Source organism: Macaca nemestrina, chromosome 20 (assembly GCF_043159975.1).
Source record: "Macaca nemestrina isolate mMacNem1 chromosome 20, mMacNem.hap1, whole genome shotgun sequence".
Taxonomy (NCBI): domain Eukaryota; kingdom Metazoa; phylum Chordata; class Mammalia; order Primates; family Cercopithecidae; genus Macaca; species Macaca nemestrina.
In genome coordinates, this window is record NC_092144.1 from 56,754,812 (window position 1) to 56,765,723 (window position 10,912).

The 10,912-nt window shown below is 38.9% G+C and overlaps 1 pseudogene; it reads left to right on the forward strand.

Annotated features, from left to right (window-relative positions):
• Positions 1-7,972: 7,972 nt before the first annotated feature.
• LOC105478584 (glyceraldehyde-3-phosphate dehydrogenase pseudogene) lies at positions 7,973-8,969 on the forward strand (annotated as a pseudogene).
• Positions 8,970-10,912: the final 1,943 nt, after the last annotated feature.

A 10,912-nucleotide genomic window follows, 5' to 3' on the forward strand; every position in this document is an offset into this window, starting at 1 on the left:
CTTACACTCCCACCAACAGTATATAAGTGTTCCACTTACTGAATTCTTAATCTCAGTTATGGTACTTTTCTACTCTAGAATCGCCCTTTCTCTGGTAAAATTACCCATCCTTTCATATAATCTCTGCATTTTTTTCTTTTGTCTTGAGCATATTAATTCTAGATATTTAAGATCCTTGTCTTGTAACTCCAATATTAAGATTATCCATGGGTCTATTTATACTATCTGTTTTTTCTCTTGCTTTTCAGTCATTTGGTCTTGCCTCTAGCATGTCTAGCTATTGAATGTCAGGCATTGTATATGAAAAATTGTACATATTGCTCCAGAGAGGAATTTATCTTTATGCAGATAAAGTGGTACTCGTCACTTTAATTCAGTCAAAAACTGGGCTGAATCTAGACTGGGTTGCCATTTTGTAAAGGCTCCATGCATATCTAATTTGCACTTGCTTATGGATTTTCAACTTGGAGCCTGGGTTATAACCTGGGGGTCCATGGCCCTGGCAGCTCTTGAACTCTTTTTGTCTCTTCAGCATTACAAGTCTGCTGAAACTCTATTCTGCTTTTCAGAGGCTTTCTTCTTGGCTTCTTAGACTCTGCGCCATGTAGCTTCAAAGTTCTGCAATGTCTTAAAACAAGAACCAGAAAATCATTAGGCTCTTTTTAACTTCTCCTTTCCCTAGGTCCTAGTCCTTCAAGTCTAATTTTGTCCTTCCTGCTCTGTGGGTGTCTGAAAAGGATTCTTCTGCCCAATTCTTTTGCCCAGATCTTTAGTCTCCTTCCCCATGCCCAGAAGTGTCAAATGCCCTGGAGGCAGAAACTGCAGAATGTTGGCTCAGCTCATCTCTCTATACTGTTCCCCCATATTTGGGATTTTGTTCTCTTGACTCCTAGTTGCCTTGGCAGCTCACCAATGCTTTGAAATAATCATTGCTGCTTTTTACATTTTTAATTGGCATTTCAAATTACTCCTAGCAACACTATTGGTCTTTCATAAACAATTTCATCATATCCAGAATCATGGGTCATTGTGTTTTGAAGTTTTTTGGTATTCATAGCTTACTTAGCCTGTACCCTGACTAACACACAACTTGGTACCTGGTAGTGGTGCTGCCTAAAATATGTGACATTGACTTAACAATCAGGCAACAGGTAATTTTAAATACAGATTTTTGACTGGTCATGGTGGCTCACACCTGTAATTCCAGCACTTTGGGAGGCTGAGGTGGGCAGATCACCTGAGGTCAGGAGTTCAAGACCAGCCTGGCCAACATGGTGAAACTCCATCTCTACAAAAATACAAAAATTAGCCAGGGATGATGACAGTTGCCTGTAATCCCAGCTACTCAGTTGACTGAGGTGAGAGAATTGCTTGAGCCCGGCAGGCAGAGGTTGCAGTGAGCCCAGATGGTGCCATTGCACTGTAGCCTGGGTGATAGAGAGAGACTGTATCTCAGAAAAAAAAAAAAAAAAAGATTTTGCAGACCTCATGGCCAATGACCCCTATGGGGCTGTGTAAAATCATTTAGTAGAGAAATCATCTGCAATAACATTGAAGACAGTCCACATACTTATGAAGTCTATGGTTTAGGGACCTGTTAAAAAATAGGGTTTTTTATTGTAGTAAAATATATATAACATGAAAGTTGCTATTTTAACCACTTTTAAGTGTGCAATTAAGTGGTATTAATTGCATTCACAATGTTGTGACATCATCACCACTATCTATTTCTAGAACTTTTCATCACCCCAAACAACTCTGTAATTGTTATTTAGGGAATAATTTGTTGTTATAATTTTTAAATTGAGATATCATTCATCTACTACAAAATTCACCTCCTTTAAAGTATACAATTTAGTGTATTTTATATATTCACAAAGTTGTGCAACCATCACCACAATCTAATGCTTGACCTTTTTCATTGCCCTAAAAAGAAACCCCATACCCATTAGTAATCACTCTCCATTCTCTTCTACCCCCAGCCCTTTGCAACCTCTAACCTACTTTCTGTCTATGTCGATTTGTCTATTCTGGATATCTTAGAAATATAAAATAATACAGTATGTGGCTTTTTGTGTCTGGCTTTTTTCACTGAGCATAATGTTTTCTGGGTTCATCCATGTTGTATCATGTGTTCAAATTTCATTTTTTTTTATGGCTGAATAACATTCCATTGTATGGATATCCTAAATTTTATTTATCTATTCATCAGTTGAGAGACATTTAGGTTATTTCTATTTTGGGAATCTTATAAATAATACTGCCCTAAACATTCATGTATGAGTTTTTGTGTGAACATATGTTCTTGGGTATATATCTAGGAGTGGAATTGCTGGGCCATATGGTAACTCTATGTTTAACTTTTGAAGAGCTGCCAAGTTGGTTTCCAAAGTTGCTATACCATTTTACATTCCCCACTAGCAATGCAAGAGAATTATAATTTTTCCACATCTTTTCCAAGACTTGTTGTTGTCTGTCATTTTTATTATAGCCATCATAGTGGGTGTAAAGTATCTCATTGTGATTTTGATTTGCATTTTCCTAATGACTAATGATGTTTCCTTCTTTTCATGCACTTCTTGGTCATTTGTATATCTTCTTCAAAGTAATGTCTGTTTAAATTATTTTCCCATTTTAAATTGGGATTGTTTATATTTTGTTGTTGAGTTGCAAGAATTATATATTATATATATACATATATATATATTTCTCAGATGCTAGACTCTTACTATATATATAATTTACAAATATTTTATCCCATTCTGTTTGTCTTTTTACTTTCTTGATGGTACCCTTCAAAGCGTGAAAGTTTTACAATTTGATGATGCCCCATTTACCTATTTTTTTCTGTAGTTGTTCATGCCTTTCATGACATATTTAAGAAATCATTGCCTAGTTTAAGATCATCAAGGCCTACTCTATGTTTTCTCCTAAGATTGTATACTTTTAGCTGTTACAATTAGGTCTTTTATTTGTTTTGAGTTAATTTTTGTATATGGTGTGAGGTAGGGGTCCAACTTTATTCCTTTGCTTGTGGATATCCAATTATCCCAGCACCATTAGATAAAAAGACTATTCCTTCCCCCGTTAAATGATCTTGGCACTCTTGTTGAAAATCAATTGGCCATGAATATGAGAGTTTATTTCTGGAATCTCAGTTATATTCCATTGATCTATATGTCTGTGGGGGAATGGTTTTTAAAAGGCAGGATATTGATGTGTTCTGGCTACTTCCTGCTATTTTTAACAAATCATAGGTCAGAAATGCTCCCAGGCAAGAATTGACCAGTTCACAAACAAAGATGGACAGAAGTAAAATTCAGCAAAGGAAAGAGGCATTTTCTTTCTTTAGCTTAACATATAAATGTATTGTGAGTCTAGAGGCTTGGAGTCTTACAGATTGACAAGGTTACTAAACAACAAGAGAGAGCCTCCACGCCTTTTTGAGAATGGACATTAATATTTCATGGCCAGAAAAGGAGAATCAGACCATTAGCAAAAATCTGATTCCATATATTATTGTTCCATTCAAGATTGTTGTTTCCAATGGTCTCAAATAGCTGCTATAAATGTGGAGTGATCACAGGAACTATCAATGGCTTACAGACACCTTATGGAAGCTCACTGCACCATCTGTAAAGTTGTCTTGCCAAAGAGTGAGATTTAAATTTGATTGAGCTTCTAGTTCTAAATACTAGTTTACAGGATAAACAGGGAACAGAGGAATACATTAAGAAACCCCACATGGATGCAGTCAGCAGAATTCAGAATGTGGAAAAGCTATAGGAGAAAATGACCTGGTTTCTCCAAAAAATAACTGCAAGAAATTAAATAATGATCCATGCTACAATATGGATGAATCTTTAAAACATTATACTAAGTGAAAGAAGCCAGACACAGAAGCCCACATGTTGTATGATTTCATTTATATGAAATAACCATAATAGGCAAATCTGTAGAAAAAGAAGAAACTGAGTGGTTGCAGGGGCTGCCAACCAGCATGGGGTTTCTTTTTTGGGATGATGAAATGTTCTAGAATTAGATAAGGGCGATAGTTGCACAACTCTGTGAATATACTAAAAGCCATCGAACCATAACCTTTAAATGGATGGATTATATGATACATGGATTTTCTCTAAATAAAGCTATTTAAAAATCACAAAGAAAAAAAGAAGGGGAGGTGTATTAGTTGAATGAAATATATGGACTTTGTTTTGATCCTGATTGAAAATGTTTTAAAATTATGAGACAATCGGACAAATTTGAACACTGACTAGATACTTGGTGATATTAAGAAAGTATTGGCCAGGTGCAGTGGCTCATGCCTGTAATCCCAACACTTTGGGAGGCCAAGGTGGGAAGATTGCTTGAATCCAGGAATTTTTGACCAGCCTAAGCAACATAGCAAGACCCCATCTCTACAAAAAAATAATAATAATAATAAAAAATTAGCCAGGCATGGCGGCATACACCTGTAGTTCCAGCTACTTTGGAGGCTGAGGTGGGAGAATCACTTGAATCAAGGAGGTGGAGGCTGCACCAAGCCATGATCATGCCACAGCACCCCAGCCTGGGCAATGGAGCAAGACCCTGCCTCAAAAAAAAAATTAAGAGAAAATATTTTTAATATTGGGGGGATATTGTAATTATATTGTAATTATGTTTTTAATAGTAGTTATCTCTTGGAGATACATACCGAAGTGTTTATAAGTTAAATACTATGTCTGAAATTTGCTTTAAAATAATCCAATCATAAGGGAAAGTAGGAGTATATAGATGAAATAAGACTGACATATATTGACAATCATTGAACATAAGAAGTTTCATTATACATTCTCCCTGCTTTTGGACAGTTAAAAATTTCCCATAAGAAAAAGAAAAAGTCTAAATGCTTAAGCATTATATCTAGAAGAGATCTTTAGGGGTGGGACTCATAAATGGAATTGATTGGAAGCAAATAGACCAAAAACTTACCAAGCATTTGAGGAAATTTTCCTACTAAGGAAACCGTAAGCCTGATCCATAAAAGACTAATTGCTCAATATCTCAGAGAGGTGAGCTGACTTCTGCAGTCCCTGAAGACATACAGAGAGGAAATGGTGCAGAAGCAATATTCACAGGCATAACATCTGCAAATGTTTCAGAACTGATGAAAGACACTAATCCACAAATTCAAGAAGTCTTTCAAACCCAAAATAAAATAAACATGAAGGAAATCAAACACAGACACATTATAGTAAAACTCCTAAAAGACAAAGGCAAAGAGAAAAATCTTAAAAGCAGTCATATAAAAAAGGGTGCATTACCTTCAAAGGAGGAACATTAAAGCTGACAGCTGACTTCTCAATCAGAAGACAATGAATCATATTTTTAAAGGGCTGAGAAAAAGTAAATGCCAACCTAGAATATATACTCAGTGAAAATAAGATTATGACATACTGTAGTGCCAGTTTAAACATACTATATAATATTCTTTTTAATTTTATGGCCTCAAACTAATATTGAGCTACTTAATGAATAATCTTTGAACACCTGGATAATGTATAAGTATGGGTTAACATATAAGATTTTAAAAAGAAAATGAGAAAAACAGACTGTATCATGCCATCTGGATGATGGGCAAAAACAGTAAAACTAGAATTTGATGTTTTTTTCTGTCTTTAAAATGATAAAGGGATCTTAAAGTATTCAGTCTGCTCTCAGCAAAACATAGTAAAAAGTTATTCTTTACCTTCTGTGAAGTTTGTCTGGGTAGCAGAGGTTCTTGCCTTACTAAATATTCTTGTTTGAGAAGATTTAACTTTGTCTTCCTTTTTGCTGACCTTTGTCATACTGTTGAATTGCTTATTTTTTAAAACGTGCAATAAAAGATTCTCACTTATAAAAAGTGAAATTCCCTTATAGTTACCTTCTAATTTATTTATTTATTTATTCATTCATTCATTCATTCATTCATTCATTCATTCATTCATTTTTGAGACAGAGTTTCACTCTGTCACCCAGGCTGGAGTCCAGTGGCATAATCTTGGCTCACTGCAACCTCTGCCTCTCAGGTTCAGGTGATTCTCCTGCCTCAGCCTCCCAAGTAGCTGGGACTACGGGCACACGCCACCATGCCTGGCTAATTTTTTGTATTTTTAGTAGAGACAGGGTTTTGCCTTGTTGGCCAGGCTTGTCTGAGACAGCGTTTTGCTTTGTTGGCCAGGCTGGTCTCAAACTCGTGATCTCAGGTGATCCACTCACTTCAGTTTACCAAAGTGCTGGGATTACAGGCATAAGCCACCGTGCCTGGCCTATATTTACTTTTTCTTTTCTTTTTTTTTTTTTTTTTTTTTTAGACAGGGTCTCACTCTGTCACCCAAGCTGCAGTGCAGAGGTGCAATCACGGCTCTCTGCAGCCTTGAACTCCCAGAGCCAAGTGATAATCCCATCTCAGCTGGGACCACAGGCATGCACCACCATGCCCAGGTAATTTAAAAAAAAAAAATTGTAGAGACAGAGTCTCCCTATATTGCCCGTGCTGATCTCAAACTCCTGAACTCAAACGATCCTCCTGCCTCAGCCTCCCAAAGAGTTGGACTACGAGCATAAGCCACTGTGCCTGGCCTATTTTTGAATATCTTGATTGTCATTATGGCTAATAGGGTAGCCAAGCTATAATTACTCCTTTCTCTTAGGCAATTATGCACCTATTTTAGTCAAGTGATTGGTATTTTGGACAATTCTTTCTGATGTTTCCTTTCATAAAATCAGACTATAAATTAAGAAAAGTTAAAAATCATCAAGATGTTTGTATGTTCAAAATAATCTTTGGCCCTTCCTGGGTGGCCAAAGCACCAAAGATCTGTTCCCTCGCCTTGTAGCCCACCATAGGAAATACACACAAGGGCGGGACACTAGAAACCTTAAGTATATTTGATATCCTTTTTTTTTTTTTTTTTTTTTTCAAGACAGAGTCTCATTCTGTCACCTGGGCTGGAGTGCTGTGGCGTGATCTTGGCTCACTGCAACTTTTGCCTCCCAGGTTCAAGCGATTCTCCTGCCTCAGCTGGAGAATGTTGCTCAGGCTGTCTCAAACTCCTGGGCTCAAGCAATCCACCTGCCTTGGCCTCTCAAAGTGCTGGGATTACAGGCGTGAGCCACCATGCCCAGCCTATATTTGATATGATTCTGTTTTTAAAATGATTCAACAATAGTGTAAAAACCTCCCTGATTTTTGAACACACAATGTGAAAAATGCTTTCAAATTAAAAAGATGAGCTCAGCCTTCCTTAGATTAATTTTGTGCATTAAATGTCACTGTTATAAATATATCTCAGAGACTGTCCACTTTTACAGGATGGTGATGTGTCAATATCTTCAGTGTCCATAATTTGTTCTTGCCCCCAGGAGAAACACTGATCTAATTCTCTTGGAATAATTATATAGTACGCCCTAATAGAGCATTCTGTTTTCTTCTTTTTAGATAGTATTAGTCACTGTAGTAAATTCCCCATCATTGTTTAGTCCTACAATCAATGACTTCTGCTTTCCTTTCATACTTTCCTGAAGGTTACCTGGAAACTACAGGCCAGAAATTGGGTCTTGGACAACGGAGAGTCAAAGTGCCTTGATGAATAGACAATACCTGATACCCTGAGCTATTGACACTTCAAGAAATAGACTCATTGGGTTCGGGCTTTCCCATGTGTATGAGTCTGTTTTCACGCTGCTGATAAAAGCATACCCAAGACTGGGTGATTTATAAAGAAAAAGAGGTTTAATGGACTTTACAGTTCCACGTGGGGCTGGGGAGGCCTTCCAATTATGGCAGAAGGCGAAAGGCACATCTTACATGGCAGCAGGCAAGAGAGAGAACTTGTGCAGGGAAACTCCCCCTTATAAAACCATCAGATTGGCTCTCTGCTCCTCTTGTTCAACAGACAGCCGCATCTTCTTGTGCATTGCCAGCCACATATGTCCCTGAGACACTATGGTGAAGTTGAAGGCTGGAGTCAATGGACTTGTTGGAATTGGGAGCCTGGTCACCAGGGTTGATTTTAACTCTAGTAAAGTAGATATTGTTGCCATCAATGACCCCTTCATTGACCTCAACTATGTGGTCTACATGTTCCAGTATGATTCCACCCATGGCAAATTCCATGGCACCATCAAGGCTGAGAACAGGAAGCTTGTCATCAATGGAAATCCCATTACCATCTTCCAGGTGCAAGACCCCTCCAAAATCAAATGGGGCGATGCTGGCGCTGAGTCCATCATGGAGTCGACCAGTGTCTTCACCACTATGAAGAAGGCTGGGGCTCGCTTGCAGGGAGGAGCCAAAAGGGTTATCATCTCTGCCGCCTCTTCTGATGCTCCCATGTTCGTGATGAGCATGAACCATGAGAAGTATGACAACACCCTCAAGATCATCAGCAATGCCTCCTGTACCACCAACTGCTTAGTGCCCCTGGCCAAGGTCATCCATGACAACTTTGGTATTGTGGAAGGACTTATGACAACAGTCCATGCCATTACTGCCACCCAGAAGACTATGGATGGCCCCTCTGGGAAACTGTAGCATGATGGCCGTGGGGCTCTCCAGAATATCATCCCTGCCTCTACTGGCACTGCCAAGGCTGTAGGCAAGATCATCCTTGAGCTGAATGGGATGATCACTGGCATGGCCTTCCATATCCCCACTGCCAACGTGTTGGTCACGGACCTGGGAAAACCCTGCCAAATATGATGACATCAAGAAAGTGATGAAGCAGGCATTGGAGGGCCTCCTCAAGGGCATCCTGGGCTACGATGAGCAGCAGGTCATCTCCTCCAACTTCGACAGTGACACCCACTCTTCCACCTTCGATGCTGGGGCTGGCATTGCCCTCAACAACCACTTTGTCAAGCTTATTTCCTGGTATCATGATGAATTTGGCTACAGCAACAGGATGGTGGACGTCATGACCCACATGGCCTCCAAGGAGTAAGACCCCCAGACCACCAGCCCCAGAGACAGCATGAGAGGAAGACAGAGGTCCTCACTGCTAGGGAGTCCCTGCCACACTCAGTCCCTCACCACACTGAGAGTCTCCCTTCCTCACAGTTTCCATGCAGATGCCCTGAAGAGGGAGGGGTCTAAGGAGCCACACCTTGTGGTGTACCATCAATAAAGTCCCCTGTCCTCAGCCAAAAAACAGAACAAAAAAACCATCAGATCTTGTGAGAACAGCACGAGAAAGACCTGCCCCCATGATTCAATTATCTCCCACTAAGTCCCTCCCACAACACATGGGAATTGTGGGAGCTGCAATCCAAGACGAGATTTCGGTGGGGACACAGGCAAACCATATCACCATGTAAACCAGCATTGTCACCTCAAGTAGACACCTGTGATATTTTGTACCAGAAGTAGAAACAGGATTTCCAGAATTCTTTCTAGTCCATAAGTAGATTATTTCATGACGACCAACTCTGTTGGATTAAAAAAAAAAAAAAAAAGACTCCTATTTACACAGAACAAAATGAAACTGATGAAGAAATCTACTTGTGGTTATTTATTTTTAATATTATTGAGAATTGCTTTACAAATGTCCTTCCTTTTTATGGGCATAGAAAGAAGCTCTTTTCCTTTCTTTGTGACCCACTGATAACTTTCAATTTAACACTTATACTTGCGGAAATTGGAATGAAAGCCTTTCAGTAGTAGTTTTCCATCTGACTCTTCCAAATTCTGGAAAACATATCCGGTGTCAAATCTCAATATAAATTATAAACTGTCCGGGTGCGGTGGCTCACGCCTGTAATCCTAACACTTTGGAAGGTAGGGTTAGGATGATGTCTTGAGCCCAGGAGTTTGAGACCAGTCTGGGCAATATAGTGAGACCCCATCTCTACAAAAAATAATGTTTTTAAAAAATTAGCCAGGTGAGGTGACACATGCCTGTAGTCCCAGCTCAGGAGGCTGAGGTGGGAAGATTGCCTGAGCCCAGGAAATCAAAGCTACAGTGAGCCATGATTGCACCACTGCAGTCCAGCCTGGGTAACAGACCAAGACTGTCTCAAAAAAAAAAAAAATTACAAGCTAACAAGTCATCAGAGACTGAAATATTATAATAATTCTAATCAGAATGCAGATAAATGCATTTATGATGGGTAAGGCTTAGAAAAATTATAACTGCTCCTTAACAAAGAACATTGACTGTGCTTGAATTTTATGGTTATAATGTATCAATAAATAACTGAACCATATTTACATATATTATATCCGGAAAGATTCATAATGATTCTGATAAAAATATGAAAAACATCAATTGCCTAAGTAGTCTGTGCAACTACTTAGAATAATGGGTAGATATTATTACAAATAACTTCATCCTTCCTGACAATGTAGCATTTTCATGGGTTTAATATGCATTGGCTCCCATAGTTGCAAGGATATAGACAAATGAAATGTACTACCAAGGCTATACTGACAATATCGTATGTGAGAATAAACCCAGTTAATCTAGTATGAAAAGCCCACCATTATGGAACAAAGGCTGATGTGTAGAACTTCATTTGTAGAACTAGATCCCACAAGTCCTCCCAGGAAATTAAACCAGTACATATGCTGTGGTTTACAGGATCTCAGTCCAGACTTAAAGGATCTTGAAGGAGAAAGAATTCACCCATAAAAGTAGGCAGTAGGGCGTGGTGGCTCATGGCTGTAATCCCAGCACTTTGGGAGGTGATCACCTGAGGTCAGGAGTTTGAGACTAGCCTGGCCACATGGTGAAACCCTGTCTCTACCAAAAAATACAAAAATCAAAAATACAAAAATACAAAAGTAGTGAACCGAGAGCATGCCACTGCACTCCACCTCCAGGTGACAGAGGGAGACTCTGTCTCAAAAAAAAAAAAAAAAAAAAGTAGGCAGTAAAAGAAACAGTTC